The sequence below is a fragment of the Anabrus simplex genome, chromosome 1 (genome assembly GCF_040414725.1).
Source record: "Anabrus simplex isolate iqAnaSimp1 chromosome 1, ASM4041472v1, whole genome shotgun sequence".
In the NCBI taxonomy this organism is placed as follows: domain Eukaryota; kingdom Metazoa; phylum Arthropoda; class Insecta; order Orthoptera; family Tettigoniidae; genus Anabrus; species Anabrus simplex.
The window spans coordinates 1748532828-1748554399 of record NC_090265.1 but is presented as its reverse complement, the minus strand read 5'-3'; the positions used below and the strand labels follow the sequence as shown (position 1 = coordinate 1748554399).

The 21572-nt window shown below is 40.9% G+C and overlaps 1 protein-coding gene across 5 annotated transcripts in view; it reads left to right on the top strand.

Moving 5' to 3' along the window:
• The window catches only part of bsk (mitogen-activated protein kinase dJNK), a 662508-nt gene that overhangs the window by 445036 nt on the left and 195900 nt on the right, over nucleotides 1-21572 (top strand). For all 5 annotated transcript variants that reach the window (XM_067138509.2, XM_067138506.2, XM_067138507.2 and 2 more), the window contains one exon: nucleotides 20064-20133. The gene's annotated coding sequence lies outside the window, so the exon portion shown is untranslated. The remainder of the gene's footprint in view (nucleotides 1-20063; nucleotides 20134-21572) is intronic.

Genomic DNA, 21572 nt, shown 5'->3' with positions numbered 1-21572 from the left:
TATTGCTAATTTGAAGAGCTAACACTGAATTTATCAGTATTCAACGATAGAAAAACACTCCAGTTCTTTACGACTTCTCTCGTATGCTCCACTTTCCCCAAGCTGCCTGCAAGTAGTCAGAAAGAGAGCATTCTTAAGCCGCTTAGGGTCTCCCAACACAAAGAAAATCCTGCGTTTGACATAGCAAAGAGTACAGTCATTTCCCCTCCTTATATATTTGTGTAAATTTAACTTGGTAAAGTATAAAATAATTCGTCAGAGTTGAGTTCTTGAATTGCTGTCACTTTCTGAATTAGGGTCTACGATATAACCAACTATCGCACGACTCTGACTTGCTCTAAACAAACCTCCAGATTGCACGAATCTTTTATGAAGGAAATAGCATGCACTCGTCTTCAACTTCCTTGATTTAGGTTATTCCAAGCAGCCTAGTTACGGCCAAAATAACTGAAGTGTTGCGAAGAAAGTTATCTTTCTCATCGCACCAGGGTTTTCTATGTTTACTCATACATACATCTTCGTTATAGGCTGTTAAACCTTTCAGCGTTCAGGCTCCAAGCGTCTATGAATTAACTATGTGCCTCCGAAATTCTCTACTTGCAACTAGATCTGTGGCATCGCTTAGTTCCACATATCTTACCATAAATCCATCCATCTTCGCCTTGAATCTCTCGCTACGTCTCTTCAGCCTCCATTCACTTGATATGAACCCACCACCGAAGCCGGTTTATGCGTACCACTTCGTCGATCAAGTTTGTTCCTAAAATATTATCCTTCATCTCATCATTCCGCGTACCGTCCTGCCATTGTTCCTACCTGTTTGTAGTAGCAATCAGTCTCGCTACTCCTCTCCTGTTCCATTTCTGTACTCACGACCTGACATCCGATCCTCTGTCCGCCTCCGTAGCGTAATGGTTAGCCCTGTTAGTTGCCGTTCTCGGAGGGTTCGATTCCCAGTACTGCCAGAAATTTAAGAATGGCAGGAGGGCTGGTATGTGGTTAAAATGGTGTTTGCTGCTCACCGCCACGAAGGAGCAGCACCTGCACCACCTCGGAACGAGTTTACTTATCCGATCCTCTTAGGTTTCTTCCCTACTGACATCACTTTAGTCTTGGAAATGCTCATTTTCATATCATACTCTGTTTACTGAACATGAACATTCCTGTTATATATCCCGCACGTTGTCCAAGGCGGCCTCAATATTCTCTATTCTCAATTTTATCGATGAATATAAGCGAAAGGTCATCCCTACAATCCACACCACCTTCCACTGTTAGAAGTAGTTCAGAATAAAGCATGGCATGTTGTAAGGTCGATCCACTTCCACCGTTGGTGGGGCGGGGTGGTAGAGGTTTTACAGAGAACTTTCCATTTTGCACGGCTTCTGGCTAGTATTCTTACCCTACTCATATCAAGTCCTCTTTCTTTCAGTACTTTCTCTGCAGATCCCTCCCATGTTTGTCTTCCGTCCTCCAATCTATATCTACCCTTCTAGCCTAGCCTGCCACACCCTGATAGCAATCCTTTCTGCATTCGACGCACAATTTCAAACCACCTCATCTGCTGCTGAAGAAGAATTTTTAACCTCATTCCTCATTCTTCCCCTATTAGTCTTCTCCCTGTCTTCCACAGGTAGGTCATTTTAACTGCCTAGTGTATCTTGTGATGAGTATGATTCACATCCGTAAGTTAGTGGTGAAACATATCGCTGGCATAGATCAGTACCAAGCTATCTTGCAAATGGCTGTTTTGAGACAAGGTCTAAACTTTCGTTCCTATGCTGTAGGCTATTTCAGGAAATATTGGCACCGCTGTTCGAGGGCGAATCTAGAATTCAAGACATAGTACAGAACCAGATACGGCAAGAACTAACTTATGCTATATTTTCCTGTTTATATCTCAAAATCTTGGGGGCGGGGGTCATTTTTTTAGATATGTTAGTATTGAACTAGGGTATCCATATGTAGCCATTGATGCTTTCACACCCCGTACTCAGACATGATATAGGCATTTGGGCTTATGTCGTGTCAAGAAAATAAAGTGAAATTCTTTACGTTTCGCAGAAAACTTTTATTCTTCTTCTTCTGATGATGATGATGCAGAGCATATCATGTCTATCCATATGTAGTTTTATAAACATCTGACTTGTGATCCTTTTTTGTTCATGAAGTTCTTATTTAAGGCATCATACAGTGTATCTGCTGCTGCTGCCTTAATGTTCAACATTACAGTACATGTATTCTTCCGTTATTCCTGATGAAGGTCCCCAAATACTCAAGTTGTTCTATAGCTTCACCAGCTAACTCAATTGTGTGGGTCTATACTTCTATTATCACAATGTTTGAACAAATGTGAGATCAACTAAGGGCTGTTCGATACTGGACGTCGCAAGCCTGCAGAAGAAAGCCAAAACAATAGGGCCAAAGAAGTCGTTAAGATATCACCATACCACACCACTATCTGTAGGCCATATGGTTGAGCAGCGGCTGTCTTGCCATGTCAAGGAAGATCATTCTGCTAAAATATAAAATAGGAGGAATATACAATACCACATGTTCATTCTTTTTTAAGCGAGTATACATATAACACCAAATATTCTGCCACACAGCTACCCAGAACACTATGGACTACAGTTTTAAAACCATGCTGTCTTTACTTTCGTTACGGGACAAATTGATATGGAATATACCTCAACACTCAAACAACAAACAGAAAAAAGGAAACCATAAATTGTTATACCGCCCACAAACTTTCAGCACAGCAGGAGATTCAGACACTTGCGTCGCAAAACGCCCTACTAGAATAGTGAGTTGGGGGTATGAGAGAAAAGTGCATACTCGAATCTCTTACTGATTTGCGAAATCTATAATTGCCCCCTTCTCAAGGAACACTGCAGTGCTGCGGCACGCAGATTGTGAGACTAGTTTCAAGAATTTTCACTTGTTCTTCAAAGTTATGAAGATTTAATGGTACTACAACAGCATATCTGCACGAAAATTATGTTTCATATTCGGACACTCACTCGCTTTTTTCTGTCATTGCTGCATTTCATTGTGAATACAGTAAATGTTAATTTCTGTTAGTCATCCCCTAGCAAAGGCGCCACTATTTCAGACACTAAAAACGAAGATTATGTGCCACTAGACGTTGAAATAAAGCGACGACATTATCAACATAATGGCGCTATTCGCGCCATAAAAGACTACAGAGCCACGTTCATTAAATCGCACCCCATGCACTTCTACACGTAGCTGTAAGTTAAGACGATGTGAGGGAAGATAAATTCTAGCAGTAAACTAACCATTAGAATATTGGTATCAGTTGCCTGAGTTCGAAGTAGCCTAGAGCTAAGATGAAGTGCGTATCTAGGAGTTCTCAGCACGGATTACAGTTTCAAATATAAGCACGATCGAAGGGAAGGAGCACAGTATCATCATGATTTCTTGACTAGTTAATACGCTGAGGTTTTTTGTCTACACCTTTCCTATAAAGTGATCCACTTAGAACGACTTTATATTATTAAAACTCTGCCACTGCACGGTCCCAAGTTCGGGATGGGAAAGGAGGAGGGTTGGCGGGTTCATTCGGATCTCTGGGAGGGGACTGAATTGAGATCAGATGTAGATGAGGAGGGAGAAGAGCGGTTGAAGATTAGGAAGAAAGGAGACAAGTTAAGATTTTTTTAAAATTTAAATTTAATTTATTTCGTACCACCAACTGAGATGTTTCGCCAATTACAGGTGGCTTAGTCACTATACATTAATTATTTAAAATAACAAATGTCAGAAAGAATTTAATATCTAAAAATAAAAATATACAACATTATTATGAAGTAAAGCAGTAAACGGAATTTACAGCACATTAATACGTTTTCAAGTTCGAAGTGGACTTATGACCTAAAATACTTAATATTCAAATTAAATAAAAGTAGAAATGCAGAAACTTAAAATAAATTAAAAGTATCTACAAAAGCAATAACTCGTCTTAAACTGACACCAGTTAAATTAACTGACATATGAAAAAATCATGGAAAGTAAGGCATGAAATACATATGTTTGTAAGAGATGAGTTGTAGCAATCAGTATGAGCAGCACAGTAAATTCTTAAGTACAAATAGACGCTAGTAATAACTATTTGTTTGCAGTTTTTCCTACTTTTTGTTTATCTATATTTAAATGAAATGAAACGCAAACTAACCAAGAAATAAGTGTAAACTATATACACCTTCAGAAATGGTGCTTTAACTGAACTCAGAGTGCCCAGCTTAGTGCGACCTTTACTTTAAACTGTGTGCGTTCTTCAGTAATTTTACATAATAATTGTATCTAACAGCAAAGTCTAAATCAAGATCAGGAAATTTACGAACTGTGACGTTATATGCAGTGCACATTCTGAACAGTGGTGAGCTTCTATAAAATACTGTTTTAGAAATCGGAAGAAACAAGAGATGTCTGTGTCTTAAACTTCCTTTCCGGTATTAAACGGGACTTGTTGTAGAAAGTAACTGTTATCTATCACATTATTGATAACTCTATGGAGGTATTTTAGATAATTTATTATACGTCTGTTTAATAATGAAGTGAGGTTACATTCTTTCAGGAGATCTTTATAGTGAATTATGCCGCTGGGGACAAACCTGTTATATTTTTAAAAGTAAAGATAACGTAAGAAACGTTTTTGAACTTTCTCCACATGGTTTTATAAGACTTGGAATGTGGAATGTCGTCCTATTTCTACAAGTTGGAAAGCTAGAAAATTCCAAGCAGCAGATGAAAGAATACACTAGATATATTGGAAACGTACGAAGTGAGATGGAGTGGAAGTAACGGAGTGGGCATAATGGTAGGAAACTGGCTGAAAAGTAAGATTTTGAAAGTGGATTATAGTGATGATAGATTAGTAGTGTTGACACTCAAGGGTTCGAAAAAAAGGATGTGGTTCTCATACAAGTGTACATGCAACTATTCAGCACAGAGATGAAGAAGTGGAGGAGTATTGTGAGAATATTGAAAAACTCACGGAGAAGGAAAAGCGAGATGCGCGTATTGTGTAATGGGAGACAGGAATTCTGTTGTGGACCAAGGAAAAGATGGAGGGACAGTGGGTAGTTTTGGACTGGGTACGACTACATTATGATACAAAGGAGGGTTATATCGCGCATTCCTATCTACGAAATGTCACCGTAAAATTTGTCACAAATGGAACATAATAATTGCTTTTACTTAAATGAAGTGAAAAACCTGCGGTAAATTAAGAAATACCGTCGTTATTAGAGAAATGTGAATACATATTTAAGGCCTGTATACAGGACGCCTTTATGTCGTATTTCGCTGCTGGTGCCAGGGCTAGCACCGAAGAATGGAAATACTATGTCTGTGGACTCTCATTATCTTTGTCCATATGACTAGAGCGGCCAGTTGAAACAGCAAAATGGAGGTCAATAACATTCACAATAAGAAAAATAGCATGATCCCTGAACCAATAACTTTTTTTTTGTTCGAACGAAAATAGCATGATCCCTGGACCAATAAATCGCTAGTCCACAGAATTCTTCTTACGTACATTGGCCATAGCTTTTTGTTGCCTATTAAATCTTTCATATTGCGATACAATTCAGGAAATGATGTCATTGACACCTGAAGCAATAAAACGAAAGCGAAGAACTTCAGTGAACACAGACATCGCACACGAAATTGTTGAAAGTGTAAGACAAACAAAAGACATACGTGTGTTACTGTGAGCGTAGCACCAAAAGTACTTGTAAAGTAGTTAAGTAGGTATACATAATATTCACCAAAAATAAAATATTTCTTAATTTACCACAGATTTTAGACTTCAACTGTGTAAAAGCAATTATTATGTTCCATTTGTGACAAATTTTACAGTGACATTTCGTAGATAGGAATGCGCGACGTAACCCAAAAGAGATACAGAAACGATATTTTGAAAAACATGCAAAGGCAGATATAGACTTAGATCATAACTTAGTGGTGGGAGACATACATGTCAAGTTGAAGACAGAAATACTCTGCCTCACTATCTTCCCATCAGATTCTCGACGTAGCAACGCTCTTCTCAGGGATTGCAAGAAAGTATTGAATAATCCCGAATTACCAATACATGGCGACATCGCTGATGCCCATCTGAATCGGCTAAGGTATCGATATCCACCAGTAAGGACTCTGCAATAGAATCAGAGGCGTATACCGAGGGCTACCAAGGCTATCGGTGAAGCCCAAACCTCAACGAGAACGATGGAAATCTAAAGCACATTATAATGTAAGCATCTGACACATTGTTCCATTTACAAAACTTGAGAGCAATGGGAAAAACCTCGCATGTATTTCTGAGAGCAAGGCCTCGGAGACTGTTCTACACCCCAAGCGCTACGTCCCTTTCGCCTCACCTCGCGCGGCTTGCTGATGCTTGTCTGACAGGTGCGGGGACCGAGGGTGGATTGGTGTGTTATGGTTAGTCCACACCAAAGTTAATAAACAATGTTAACGAAAACATTTCTCAATATCTTAATAAACTTTTGTTAACAAGCCTCTTTAACATTGTGTCCACACCAAATAAACTTTTGTTAACAAACTTCTTTATAACATTGTGTCCACATCAAAATCTGTTTGTCAGGTTACAATGGATAGGGTCAGGAAGGAGAAAGTACTTACAGCTGCAGCTTTCATTATTTTAATGAGTGCAATTAGAGAAAAGCGCAGACGCAAAGTGTGGCAAAGAAAAATATTGGTAAAGCGTTTAGAATTAAGTTTGGAGAGGACACTTACGTCAGAACTTTTAATTACTGGTCGAGTTGGCCGTGCGGTTAGGGGCGCGCAGCTGTGAGCTCGCATCGGGGAGATAGTGGGTTCGAACCCCACTGTCAGCAGTCCTGAAGATGGTGTTCCGTGGTTTCTCATTTTCACACCAGGCAAATGCTGAGGCTGTACCTTAATTAAGGCCACGGGCGATTTCTCTGCATTCCTAAGCCTTTCTGTCCCATCGTCGTCATAATAACTATCTGTGTCGGTGCGACGTAAAGCAAATAGCAAATAGAAAAAAATAACCTTTAATTCATGATGCAGCAGGCTTTCAAAACTTTCTGAGAATGTCCTCACATGACTTTCAGTTCTTGTTGACAGTAATTGGGCGTGAAATTGCAAGAAATGATACAAATTATCGGAATGCCATCTCCTTTAATGTTAGGCTAGTTATAACTTTAAGATTCCTAGCAACTGGTGACTCCTACACTTCACTTATGTATTTGTATGGTGTATCAAGTGTCCGTCTTGGGTGTATATGAGTTGCTTGCGATTCGATTTTGAGTATTCCGCGCTACGAATTTGTGTTCTAATTGCGTTTCATCGTATGTGCGAACCGAAATGTTAACGAAAACACGAAATGTTAATGAAAAGTTTCATTCACAGAAGTTAAAGAAATTTTGTTTATCAACATGCTCGAAAAGTTAATGAACACGCTATTTTGTTTATTAACAGACAGAAATGTCCATAAACATTGTTCATTAACAATGTTTATTAAAAAAAGTTAACGAAAACATCTTGGTGTGGACGCACCATTAGGCTTCGCTCCGTCAGATCGCCACTGCTATCAACCATGCGCTCCTCATCGTATATAATTCCTCATTTCATACTTCTGAATTATATAGATAACAGAGTGCTGATATTTCACTCCCGTTTACTTCTACATCCTTGTAGGGAGACACTGCAGGGCTGCTGTTATAGGAGTAATATAGTTTTCTTTTTATAGGTAGACTAGCTGATGTACCCGTGCTTCGCTACGGGATTTTCAGAAAGACTGACTTTGTGGTTTTCCTAACAGAAGTCAACATAGGTCATTACAAAAACGTCAGTAAGAAAGTAGCGATTAAAAGCAATGTTATCATATAAAATACTCGATCAAATAAAAAACTGCACATTTTCTCACTTTTAACGAACAGTTCTACGGTGCCAATCTAACAGTCCAGAATTCCAGAGCTGGAATGACCAGGCCGCAGACAGCCGTGAACACTCCTCTGCCTTTATTCCGTTAAATATGCACTATGCTCAGTCCAACCAGATCCTCAGAGTAGGGATTGAAGAGCTTGAATGCATGCTAAAGAAGAAAATAATCTAACTCCCAGCTACTTCCCGCCAATATTCAGGCAGGCTGTTGCACTCTATACGACCGGGCGAGTTGGCCATGTGGTTAGGGGCGCACAGCTGTGAGCTTGCATCCGGGTAATAGTGGATTCGAACCCCACTGTCGGCAGCCCTGAAAATGGTTTTGCGTGGTTTCCCATTTTCACACCAGGCAAATGCTTTAGCTGTACCTTCATTAAGGCCAAGGCCGCTTCCTTCACACTCCTAGCCCTTTTTTGCAATCTCATCGTCGCCATAAGACCTATCTGTGTCGGTGCGACGTAAGGCAAATTCTAAAAAAATACGTGGTACGTAGCAGTAATCCTATCTGTCGGAGATGAGTGGCAACAAAAGATACAAAGCACATCACAACAAACAATGGTCAATACAATGTTATTGTTGATCAATTTTATGAGCTTTCTATATTGTAGGCCTTCACATTTAGTTTTCTGTCGACCTGTGATATTAGGGCATCTTATAAAATCATTTATAGCCTAGACTGTAGTTCCTTCTCCGATTTTACATACCGATTTTCATTAAATTCTGTTAACCCATTTCTCGTGACTCGGCACTGATATGGACTTAGTAAGAAAAATCCAAATTCATGAATATCTCTGTGATAATAGCTGGTACGGTGACAATGTACAATACATAAATGATCGGAAATTTAATAATATATAACTTTCGTTATGTAGTATTTATATCGATACGACCACTAATAAGATGATTATTTGAGAATTACATTTTAGGCCTTCCTCTAAACTACCATTTTTCCCTGCGTGAATACAATTATTTATGACCTAGATTGTAGCGAGTTATTCCGCGTCTTCGCCTATCGATTTTCGGTAAGATACGACCACTAAAAACAAATATTTGAGAATTAAATTTTAGGCCTTCCCTAAACTACCATTTCACTCAGCGTGAATAAGATTATTTATAGCCTAGATTGTAGCGACTTATTCCCCGACTTTGCATACCGATATTCATTAAATTCTCTTCAGCCGTTTTCTCGTGATACGTGTACATACATACATACAGAAATTACGGAAAATTAAAAAGTGCATTGCCTTGTTACTGTGGACACGGCTGATACAGAAATACCATCCTTTTTAAATTCTGAGCAATGTACAGACAAAACTCTTATTTTATATATAATTATAGATCTGCTAAAATGTAATTCAATCTTTCAGGTTTAGTGTTGTCTTTTGTTGGTTGAAATCGAACCCGTGATCATGGATCGGACACCACCACTGATCTTCCGAGGAAGCTAGTGAATGATATGCACGACCGCCGGTAATGATTTAAAATTCAACATTTTTATTTAATAATAATAATAATAATAATAATAATAATAATAATAATAATAATAATAATGGTGGTGCATGGCAACTGTATAGGCTTGGTGGTGACTTAATGAGGATGAAATGAATCTCGAAGACGTCATAAAAACACAGTCTCCAAGCCGGGGGAATTAAAACTACGATGAGGTTGATTTTAAGAATATAATGCGGCTATCGGACCAAAGGCAAGCATTCTATCCATTTAGCCACACACCGGGCGAGTTGGCCGTGCGCGTAGAGGCGCGCGGCTGTGAGCTTGCATCCGGGAGATCGTGGGTTCGAGCCCCACGGTCGGCAGCCCTGAAGATGGTTTTCCGTGCTTTCCCATTTTCATACCAGGCAAATTCTGGGGCTGTACCTTAATTAAGGCCACGGCCGCTTCCTTCCAACTCCTAGGCCTTTCCTGTCCCATCGTCGCCATAAGACCTATCTGTGTCGGTGCGACGTAAAGCAACTAGAAAAAAAAAATATCCACAAAGCCGGACTTTAATTTGCTAAATCTTAGGCTACCATCTCCACTGTTCAGGTGCCTGAGTGTTAAGAGTAGCAGAGGCCAGGGCAGTAGTTTGTGAAGCAACCTTGACAACACAGCAGACTTCTCCGTTGGCTATCGGCTGCAGCTTGACATTCATTAAACCAACCATCGAAAAGGGCTAACCTAAATCTAGTGGAAGCCCACGTGATGATCCCAGTAGACGCCACTGAATATTGGATAAACTGCGCATCTCTATCAGTCTCTTCACACTCGCCAGTGATGGAATTCTGAGATTCTCAACTGTTTGTTTTCTTCACAGTTCACAGACGGATTTGCTTGATGCTTTTAAACTTATATTTCTGTCATCCGAAAAGTTTATTAGAAAATTAATTTACTCTCTCCTGATTTTCTGTTACGTTGTCATCGTTGAATAAATAGTTTATTCGCAAAATGTCCGCCTACTGTAATAAATGAAACTTTCTACATAATTCAGACGCGTGCTGTCTAAGATATTTAGTAGTTATGAATCATTCATGCGAGATGTAAATAAGCCTGCAGTAGACCACATGAGATAATGCTGCAGAGTACAGTCGATAGAACTTTATGATGAAGTCTTCTCTCGCTTGCATTGCTGAAAATTAAGCCAAGTTAAGAGTTGGTGAAACTTTCTTCCGTGTTAACGTTAAGCTATGCTAAAGGCAGCACCGCCGGAGGACATCCTTGAATAATTTTTGGGGAGTTCTATACAGAAAGGCAACTTTCTCTGCTGTTCGTAACACCGATGGATATTACGAAGCAGTAGACTCTTAACTTGGGAAAGTGGGTTGGCGATCACGGGGCCCTCAGCTGAATCCTGGCAGTGCTTCCACTTACTTATTCCATGCTCCTATCATCTATCCTATCCGACCTCCCTTGACCAACTCTTGTTCTTTTCCTACCCCGACGGTATTATAACACTCGAGGCCTAGGGAGTCTTTCATTTTCACGCCCTTCGTGGCCGTTGTCTTTCTTTGGCGATATCTTCATTTTTAAGTGTCGGATCCCTTCCATTTTCTCTCTCTTATTAGTGTTATATGGAGGATGGTAGCTCAGTTGTACTTCCTCTTAAAACAATAATCACCACCACCACCACCATTCTAGGGTTCTTGTAAACGTCATTAACCTTGCAGCGTTGGGTCACTTAATTCCGTGTATAGCTCAAGAATGAAGGGACCACGACTTTCACAATTATGTATTATATTTGGTAATGTTTTTGTTATGTTGTTACCGAACAAGCTGGCCGTGTCGTTAGGTGCGCACAGCTGTGACCTTGAATTCGGGAGATAGTGGAGTCGAACACCACTGTCGGCAGTCCTAAAGATGGTTTTCCGTGGTTTCCTATTCACACAAAACAAATGCTGGCGCTGTACCTTAATTAAGGCCACGGCCGCTTCCTTCCCACTCCTTGCTCTTTCCTACCCCATCGTCGCCATAAGACCCATCTGTGTCGGTGCGATCTAAAGAAAAAGACGTGTTCTACCTTTATGTTGTTGTTTGGAGTACGTGCAGAAAACGTGTTGTGAGCATGTCAGATGGTTACCTCGTTGGTTTAATGCAGAAACATCCAGTGAGAACGCACTGTAGTTACAAAACGTTGCGTAGCTAGAAGATAGTGTAGTCCATTATTTTCTTACAACAGCAGAAGATCTGAAGGCTGGTATGTCCAGTTATAGTCGGATCTAATGACAGAAATGTTTTAAATATGGATACTTTGTTAAAGTACCGAGCGGTTCGGGTCACATAGCTGTGAGCTGGCATTCGGGAGATAGTGGGTTTGAACCCCACTGTCGGCAGCCCTGAAGATGGTTTTCCGTGTTTTCTCATTTTCACACCAGACAAATGTCGGGGATATATCTTACTTAAGGCTACGGCTACTTTCCACTCCTAGGCCTTCCGTATCCCATGGACGCTAAAAGACCTATCTGTGTCGGTACGACGTGAAGCAACTTGTAGAAATAAAACGTTGTTAAAACATACGAGAAGCAATTTCTTCAGTCTGTCGAAACTAATTTTGAATAAATAAAATGTATGAACTGCTTAAAAAGAAAAAAAAAACATACATGGTGACAGAATTATGCCTGAAAGAGAAACTAGAATGACATATCGTTCTTGAAATATCCTCGTCAGATTCTATCAAATATACACTGTCCGACAACAAATAAAACAGTAAAATAAAAATGTAGCACGCAGTATGGGAGGTGGAAACGAAAATAAACTTCACTTTTTGAGAGAGTACATTTCTCTTAAGAAATTAATAAATTACCTTCAGTGATCACAAACAATATATTATTTTTATTCAGAGTCAGGTAATAGAAAAAGAAAAAACTTGATTAATAAGTCAGCCTTGTAGATATGAATTAATAAGTTAAAAATACCGAAACTAACTTTCCGCGGGAATGTTTTTTTATTTTTTTACTCATTTTGTTCCGATTGTTTTTACTCTACAGTTCTTTGAATGAAAATCCACTGCCTGTTCCCAGTCATTCGACCCGGGTCAGGAATGGAATGAATGTAGCCCTATCTAACGGCGAGTATAGTAATTATTGTGGCGGCTGCCGCACTCCTCTGATTAATGACTGATGGATGAAATAATATTGGCGACTGTTACTGGAATGAAAGATGCCAGGGAAAACCGGAGTACCCGGAGAAAACAATCCTGCCCTGCCTCCGCTTTGTACAGCACAAATCTCACTTGGAGTGACCGGGATTTGAACCACGTAATCCAGCAGTGAGAGGCCGGCGTGCTGCCGCTGAGTCTCGGAGGCTCACAATTCTTTGAATTTGATGTAAACGCACCCATCTCAACACGCGATCTTGTTCCACCTTTCACTGTGATGTGCGGGCTACGGACTAATGGATGAGCAACCAGAGAACCACGGCTGTGGCTAGTGTCATCTATGCATCGGTTTGCCCTGCCAGCCATAATTCCTCAGACATAATAGTTTGAAAAATAAGTATATAAGGTAAGGAGATTGGCTCTATTACTTAAACAAAGGACGACAAAATTTAATATCCTTCACCTTTGAGCCATCATTATAGGTCATTTTTAATATGAGTCTTGTTTTGGAAGGGGCTGTCTTGCCGAGGCGGTAAAGGCGTGCTGGGTTCGCCCGGAAGGAAGTGGGTTCGAATCCCAGTCCGGAAGTCGTAAAATTTAAGAAACGAGATTTCCACTTCCGGAGGTGCACATGGCCCTGAGGTTCACTCAGCCTAGACCAAAAATGAGCACGAGGTTAATTTCTGGGGGCAAAGGCGGCCGGGCGTATAGCTAACCACTCTACGCCATCAAGTGCCGAGGCTTCCACCCCTCCAAGGGCCTTCATGGCCTGTACAGAGATGACTTTGTTTGTTTTGAAACTTGTACTTACTCTATTAACATTATCTGTCACCAACTGGGGAGACGCATGGTATTGCAGGAACAGCCTGTCTATCGCTATAATGTTCTCTTGTCAAGAGATGAGGGGACTGCTTGTTCAAATTAACTGTAGCTTTAAACAGTGCCACGCCACACCTGTGAGTTGACAACGTCACTGTACTGTAAATCAGTATCAATTAAAAGTTACATGCAGCAGAGGGGAATATGTCATTTCCGCGTCAACGCTTCAAAACCATAAATGAAATTAGTCGTCATGCCAAATTAAAAGGAAGAGTGGTCCTACTCGTAGCGTCTAGTAATGACTTGAAGGAATCCTTTTGTGTATTGTCTAGTCTTGTGCGTGCATCGAAATAAAACCAAATGCCTGTCTAGACTTTTGCGTTGGCGACTTTTAACTAATTTGAATTTATGTGAAGGCTAGCGAGCTCGCTCGCTTACGATATAATCCAATAAACGAAAAGTCTCCTGGTATGTGCCACTCTGCTGCTGCCGGCTATTTCTGTTGTTTTTGTTTTGAATTCTTGGAATACATTCCAAGTCGTTAAACTTACATTAGCTTCGTTTTAATTAGGTCGAATTGGATTGGAACTCACGTATTGCGAGTTTGTGGAATGTATTATTTCAAGGTTTCGTAACTTCTCGAGACTTGACCTTCGAATTCTATTTCAGTCAATTTCTATTTTCTTACACGGAGCAAATACCTGCTGCATATTTGATGGAAGTTTTACGGTCACTTACTATCCAGGTATTGGGTCAAATACCTCAGTCGCTGTTTCTCAGTCACGTCCGCGGGGTAAAAGGCCCACAACTTCATCTCTGGCCAGGGATGCCAACGTGTACGGTAGTTATCAGAAGGACTCAGAAGTTGAAGATCTGTACTTTGCCTAAAAGGACTTGTAAAAAGACTTTAACATATTCAGAAAGGACCTAAAAAACTGGCAAAAGGGACAAGAAAATGCGATCCAAATTAATTCATAATATTATTGTTAAATACATATTGGACGAATGAATATAATGTTTTAAGATGCAAAATTGTGGTGGTATGTAACATACAGTGCAAACATATAGGACCAGGCGAGTTGGCCGTGCGGTTAGAGGCGCGCGGCTGTGAGCTTGCATCCGGGAGATAGTAGGTTCGAATCCCACTGTCGGCAGCCCTGAATATTGTTTTCCGTGGTTTCCCATTTTCACACCAGGCAAATGCTGGGGCTGTACCTTAATTAAGGCCACGGCCGCTTCCTTCCAACTCCTAGGCCATTCCTATTCCATCGTCGCCATACGACCTATCTGTGTCGGTGCGACGTAAAGCCACTAGCAGAAAAAAAAACCATATAGGAGTGAAATTACTTCCTCTTCCAGGCATTATATAAAAAAAGCAACGTCACCTCCGTACAGGCCTTGAAGGCCCTTGGAGAAGTGGAAGGTAAAGGCTTCCACCATTGTTGACGTCGGCTCGTGATGGGGTAGAGGGGTTAGCTCTACGCCCGGCCGCCTTTGCCCTCAGGAATTAGCCTGGTACTCATTTTTGGTGTAGGCTGAGTGAAACTCAGGGCCATATGCACCTCCGGAAGTGGAAATCTCGTTTCTTAAATTTTACGACTTCCTGACGGGGATTCGAACCCTTCCGGGCGAACCGAGCACGCCTTTATCGCCTCGGGCAGGCAGCCCCTTCAGGCATTATATACTTTTAGATTAACATAACCCCCTGTGTGTGGGAGACGCAGACGAAGAATACATCCGCGGTATCCCCTGCCTGTAGTAAAAGGCGAATAAAAGGGGCGACCACAGTTTGATGACATTAGAACTACGAAACTGCTTGTGCTTTGTACCATTACGTGCGGAACACCATGGGTCGACGTTACTTGCAGTTAATACCCCCATGTGAGGAACACCATGGATGTATGTTACCAAAGAGTAGTGCCTTTATGTGAGGGACACCACGGTTCTGTGATTAATAGGGTCTACGATCTTGTGTCCTCCACCGAAGCGGAGGAGCGGGCATTCGGTTGCGCGATCTAATGTCAATGTGCCGTAACACTGTGCTGGAATGGGTCGGTTCCCCTGGGTTCAGAATAGCTCTGCGCTACCTATGAGTAATACCACTTTACGAGAAACACCATGGGTGTACGTTGCCTGTGATTAGTACCGCTATGTGAGAAAAACCACGGGTTTGACTGGCGCCCGTGGTAAGTACCACTATACGCGAAAACCATGGATATGCGTTGCCTGAGAGTAGTTCCATTATATGACGAATACCATGGGTTTGTATTACCTGATGTTTTTACCTTAATGTAGCATACACCGTGGGTCTATATTGCCTATGCTTAGTAGCAGTATGGGAGCAACACCATGAGTATACGTTGCCTGTGATTAGTTCCACTTAGTGAGGGACATCGCGGAAATACCGGCGCTCGTGATTAGTCCCACTATGTGCGAAACCCCATGGGGTTTTGTTACCTGTGAGTGATGCCATCGTGTGCGACATACGATAGGTCTACATTTCCGGTGATTACTACCACCATTAGAGAAACACCATGAGTCTACGTTACCTGTGATTAGTACCACTATAGGAGGAACACCATGGCTCTACCTCCCAGAGATGAGTACCATTATGAGGGGCCAGCGACCTGGATATTGGACCCCTTTAGATAATAATGCATCGTCCCAGTAATTCAGGCTTTGTGAATTGGATCCACTGATTGTTTTTGTTTCACGATCATTTTTTCATCCTCATTCGTTTTAGATTCTAGTCAGTGGATAAGTTTTGAAATATTAATTTTCGTTCCGTTCACCTCTTACCATTTGGGGCCGATGACCTAGCTGTTAGGCCCCTTTAAACAACAAGCATCATCATAGATTAACATAATTTAAAGAAAGGGAGTCCGTGTTTGTTCAAAAAAAGTACTTGCATAATTGGGAATGAAGTGTTTTTTTTTCCACAAAGAATGAATTCAGCGAACTCGCAATGGAGATCTTAGAAAAAGAAATACAAATTAGTATAAATGGAATCATATTTGGCTTAACCACAGTAAGGTTACAGAAATAGGAATTCGGAAACCTTACCTCAGCTTTGAAGTATATCACAGTAGTCATCTCCGGGTTCTTAAGTGTAAAGAATCATCGATTTTCAAACAGCACGTTGCAAAACATCTAGACATTTCTCTCCATATCAAAGTATGTTAAGGATTCATACTTGAAGCAAGTGAGATCTTCCACTTCAAAAACACTCACATAAAATTTTTCTACTTTCCATACAATAATTTGATACCCCTGGATTTTTCAAGCATTAGTTTCATTGTCATTTCATTTCGATTTCATTTCATTTTCTCTTACTGCAGAAAATATGTTTGAGTAGGGCAGTAGAAAGGTAGTCCAAAGTAGGTGAAGTTACAAAAGAAAGACTAAGACCTAAAAATATGCTAAAATATACATATAATAAAAAAACACCGAAGACAAAAAAGGACAAATAAAAGCCACCTTTTCCTAGCCTACAATGACCTAGAATGAACATATATTATGTTGGGTCTCATCTCCGGACGCTCGAGAAGAGAAAAGGACTTTTCCTCAATTTCGGAGCCCTAGTTATGAGATTATAAGATTATTTTGAGATTGGTTCGATTTTCTATTTTTTTTTTTTTTTGCTAGGGGCTTTACGTCGCACCGACACAGATAGGTCTTATGGCGACGATGGGATAGGAAAGGCCTAGGAGTTGGAAGGAAGCGGCCGTGGCCTTAATTAAGGTACAGCCCCAGCATTTGCCTGGTGTGAAAATGGGAAACCACGGAAAACCATTTTCAGGGCTGCCGATAGTGGGATTCGAACCTACTATCTCCCGGATGCAAGCTCACAGCCGCGCGCCTCTACGCGCACGGCCAACTCGCCCGGTGATTTTCTATTTTAGGAAAATATACGATGATCTTGAAAACTACTGATAATATGGTCCAGTTGCTATAAAGAGAAACAGTATGGAAGTATAAAGTAATGCAGTGCTCAACTCACCTCTATCGCACTGCGAAAGGCTTGCGGCAGCGTAAATAGCTGGCGAGATTTAATAACATTCCTATCCGATCCAGGTATTCTGAACTAAACACAGGTCTGCGGGGTAAAGTAGTCATATGTGCAGCGTGAATGGTGGTAGAATATCACTAATTGAAACTGGCACTGAGGCTTGTTAAGATTGGCAAATTTTCGGATTATTATTTTCTTCCGAAATCCAGCATAGCACCGCAACTCCGAAGATTAGTGTATAAAGAGAAATAACTAGTGGCTGATATTTGTGGAGCGTTGTGTTTTATACAATTCTTTGTAACCAGAGTATAAGGGAAACGGTGATAAATTTAAAGCGGATAATTACAGACCAGTGAGCTTGACGTGTCTTGTTTATAAGCTCTGGGAAATATTCTTTCTGATTATATTAGACACGTTTGCAAAATTAATAACTGGTTTGAAAAAAAATCAGTTTGGGTTTAGGAAAGGTTACTTCAGTGAGACTCATCTTGTAGGATTCCAGCAAATATAGCAGATATTTTAGATTCAGAAGGTCAAATGAACTGTTTCGCTATTGACCTATTTAAGGCTTTTCATAGAGTAGATTATGGGAGACTACTGACAAAAATGAGAGCTATTAGACTAGGCAAGAGAGAGGTCGAATGAGCGGCAAAGTGTCTAGTTAAATAAAACTCAGAGAATTAGAGCAGCTGAAGCGTAATCTGATCCTGTAATGATTAAGAGGAGGGTCCCACAGGGCGCTATTATTGGACCTTTACTTTTCCCGATGTATATAAATGATATGAGTAAAGAACTGTAATCACAGATAAGGCTATTTGTGGATGATGATATACTGTATACAATAGTAAGTTACAGGATTGTGAGCGACTACAAAATATCTCGACACTGTTGGGAGACGGACAGCAGACAAGGGTACGATGGTAAATGAGATGAAAAGTTAGGCTTAAGTTTCACCGTGAGAAAGAGTTCTCTCAGTTTTAATTACTGCGTTGATGCTGTGATTCCACATCATGGGGATCACTGGAAGTACTTAGGTCATAATATAAGGAATGATCTTCATTGGGGTAATTCCATTAACGAGGAGTAAAGAAAGGTTAACTCTCCACGTAGTTATCAGTGTATTTAAGGGTTGTAGTAAGGATGAACAGGAGAAGGCGTATACGTCTCTGGTAAGACCCCAGAGAGACCCACACCGGGATTACTTGATACGAGAACTGGTAAACATGGAAAGGAAAGCAGCACGATTGGTTATGGGTGATTTTCGGGGGGGGGGGGGGGAGAATAGTGTTACGGAAATGTTGTTAACCTTGGTCGACTAAGTAGCCTATGTTCCGAGCTGTCAGTGGAGAGATAGCGTCGAATAACATTAGTACACGAATGCACTTGAATCGAGATTTTCGAAGTTGGATAGATCATAATATGAAGATAAAGTTTGAATTCAAGAGGACAAATTTGGGCAAATGTTCATTTATGGGATGGAGAGTTAAGGATTGGAATAATTTACCAAGGGAGATGATCGATAAGCCGTCCTCGCGGTGAAAGGGTAGCGTGCTGGAGGCGCCGGCTTCGATTTCTGGCCAGGTCGGGGATTTTAACCTGGATCTGAGGGCTGGCTCGAGGTCCACTCAGCCTACGTGATTACAATTGAGAAGCTATCTGACGGTGAGATGGCGGCCCCTGTCTAAAAAGCGAAGAACAACGGCTGAGGGGATTCGTCGTGTTCACCATACTACACCTCATGAACTGCAGGCCTTCGGACTGAGCAGCGGTCGCTTAGTAGGCGATGGCCCTTCTGGGCTGTTACGCCGTGAGGTTTGGTTTGGTTTAGATGTTCAATAAATTTCCAGATACTTTGCAGTTATTTAAGAAAAGACTAGGTAAACAACATATAGGGAATCTGCCACCTGGGCTACTGCCGAAATACAGGTGATTGATTGATTGATTGATTGATTGATTGATTGATTGATTGATTGATTGATTGATTGATTGATTGATTGGTTGATTGAACTGTCTTCTCTTTGTCCACCGTATATCCACCGTTGACGGATACCCTCGCGTTTCGAGAATGAATAAAATTAATTATATCTTTGCCGGCCAGTTTTTGTGCGGTTGATTGTACACATTTAAGTACCTCTTTTTTCGCTAGTCCACAAACACATTTTACCGGGCGAGTTGGCCGTGCGGTTAGGTGCGCGCAGCTGTGAGCTTGCATCCTGGAGATAATGGGTTCGAGCCTCACTGTCGGCAGCGCTGAAGATGGTTTTCTGTGGTTTCCCATTTTCACACCAGGCAAATGCTGGGGCTGTACCTTAATTAATGCCACGACCGTTTTCTTCCCACTCCTAAGCCTATTCCATCATCGCCATAAGAACGATCTGTGTCGGTGCCACGTTAAACAAATTGTAAAGTGTGAAATAACTATCATCTTTAGTTTCTGAAGACATTTGAAGATGTGCTGTACATTGAGTAATTTAAAACTGAAATTCGTGAGAAAAGTCAGCTGTTAACAAGTGCTGATGCACGAAGAATTTTAAACATTTAATTAGGCTACATTATAGGAGAAAACTATCAATGAAATCTTCTTATTCGTCACTTTGCTTAAATATTTGTGTTCTCTGAGAATTTTTATATTATTGATTTGTGTGAAGCTACCATTACACACTCCAATAATATATTCGTATGTTGCAGTGAGGAGCAGGCAGACCCGAGTTGGGGCAGGTCGCTGACGTCGCTGTGTGTTAAACATGGGTCGCTTATGGTGAGTAGGATGTGCTGCTACATTTAATAGTTGGCGCCCGTAGTTGCAGAGGGCAATTACAGTGTAATTGGCTTCCCCCTTTTTTTCCTCTCTTTGAAATGACTCTCGGGGGATTGAACTCTTGGCAGTTAGTAGACTGCTCGACTTTATTTGATAAGGTCATAATGATCAGAGCAACACAATGAAAGCTGTACAGTGTTTCCGGCTGTTGTGTGTTTATTCTTGTACACATAAATGTTCCATATTGTCAGATCTATGTGCCCTCACAAACAATTAGTGTAAGACATTCCTCAGTAGTTTGTCCGCAACCAGACAGAAATATTGCTGGCGTCTCATACTGGCAGAATACTCTTCACTGCACCTTCCAAGCTGTTGCTTTTACTACATTGTTTTCCTTGGCATTACCACTGACACTTGCTAAGTGAAGAGCTTAAGTTATCTTGACAAAAAGCATTACATTTGTCAGTGTGTTCCTGGAGAAAAGTGCATTTGGCTGCTGTGTAGTTATCAAAAGGATGACAAATAATTCAATAAAACTGCAGCATAAATACTCTCGTACTGTTGAACATTTGAATAGATGTATGAATTCACAACCCAAACGATAACTTTTCTTGCATAGGCCCTAAGTTGTCTGATCAAGAAGCTAGGAAAGATTCACTGGTCCAGTACTTCTTGTGAATAATTTGTCGTCATATTAATTTTGTCCCTCCTTTTTTTTTTTTTTATCCTGGAGTGTAGTGTATGCATTCGTCACCAGATGACTCGTCGTACGCGGTACAGTGTTAGCATTCGAAGCGGACACCATCAGAATCAGTCTGGGAGGGGGTCACGTAACAGTTAACCCTGGACCAGGCAGCTAGACAAATCAGCAATAGCTGAGCACGCCCTATCTTCGGATCATGATGTCATGTTCCAAGATGTTCGAGTTCTTACCCACACTAGACAATACAGGTCCAGGATTATACGGGAAGCTGTGGAAATACGTAGAAATCCTAACAATAACAACAGGGAAACTGGCTATCAATTAAGTAATACATAGTTGCCGGCCGTTACGGATTTCCGTAAGTAGTTACCTTCCCTGTCCTTTCACTATTGTTATTTTGTTCCGTTGTTTTCCAAATTCGTGCGTTCCAGATGTTTCATCCCAGGCTTGTATCAGTGTCATACTTTAATAAAGTGTGTTCAGCTATTATGTCATCAGGGAATCTAGATGAGATTGGTACTACAGAACACGTTAAAGGCAAAGAAAAAATTATAGTGATGACTTGGATGATAACCTAAGGTATGGGAAAGGCTCCATCCCCAGTTCCAGGTTTCAATAAGTGTTCAGCACCATCAGAGGATGCAAACGCTTTGTGCAGTCTGAACGTGATGATGAAGCTGCCCTAACAAGTCTAGCAATAGAAAATGAACGGAGTGCTTTTAATTTGTATTTATGT